Source organism: Mustela putorius, unplaced genomic scaffold (assembly GCF_011764305.1).
Source record: "Mustela putorius furo isolate JIRA1106 unplaced genomic scaffold, ASM1176430v1.1 tig00003834_pilon_pilon_pilon, whole genome shotgun sequence".
NCBI classification, from domain to species: Eukaryota; Metazoa; Chordata; class Mammalia; order Carnivora; family Mustelidae; genus Mustela; species Mustela putorius.
This window is the reverse complement of record NW_025421987.1, coordinates 19,550,003-19,551,129: the sequence shown is the minus strand read 5'-3', so window position 1 is coordinate 19,551,129 and position 1,127 is coordinate 19,550,003.

Sequence of the window (1,127 nt, the reverse complement as noted above, 5' to 3'; positions counted from 1 at the left end):
TTTCTCCAAGATGCTCTGCTACGGGTGATGGAACCAAATTCTAAAGATATACACAAACCTTTTAGTTAAATATGTATATGTAAAAATACGTGTATGTATGAGTCTATCTACCTATACATATGTACTTATATAGAGAGAGGAGAGACATAACTATAGATGTAATATAAAACACCAAATTTCTCTAAAGAAAATGATTCAAAATCAGCTATCTCCTCTGTGAAATGGGGACAATAAAATACTCACTCATAGTGTTTTATAAAAACTAAATGAGAAAAGACATTAAATATTGTCTGACACATAGTAGTCAGAAGTTTAGCTACTATTCCTTACTCCCGCTATTATCACTTTAGATTACTAAGTGGGCATATTAAAGACCAGTGACCTCTACTGATGACTAGCAATGTTCCAAGGCTTCCCTGTATTCTAGAAGTGAGTTAGTCTTTTGGGATTATTGTTAATCTAAGACTGGACATAAAGGCCTATCTCTTTGGCCTACAAATTTGTAGGATAAAGAGTTTAGAGGTTGCCAGACCAAAAAAAAAAAAAAAAAAAAAAAAAACCCAGAAAACCAAAAAAACACACAAGTAAAATAATTCCAGAGATACCATAAAAGCCTACTGATACTTAGAATTATTTAAATAAATACCTTTTTAAAAGATTTATTTTATTTATTTGACAGAGAGAGACACAGTGAGAGAGGGAACACAAGCAGGGGGAGTGGGAGAGAGAGAAGCAATCTTCCCACCCAGCAGGAAGCACGATGTGAGACGGACTGACCCAGGACCCTGGGATCAGACCTGAGCTGAAGACAGACGCTTAATGACTAAGCCACCCAAGCATTCATAATAATTTTTTTAAAGTGGCTTCATTCCAAGACATACAGATGGCTAACAGGCACATGAAAAGGTACTCAACCTCACTAACTTTAGGAAAATAAAGTCAAAACTACAATGAACGACAATGAGATATCACTGCACAGCAGTCAGGATGGCTAAAATTAACAACACAGGAAACAACAGGTGTTGGTGAGGATGCAGGAAAGAGGAACCCTCTTGCACTGTTGGTGGGAATGCAAACAATCTGGAAAACAGTATGGAGGTTCCTCAAGAAGTTAAAAATAGAACTAT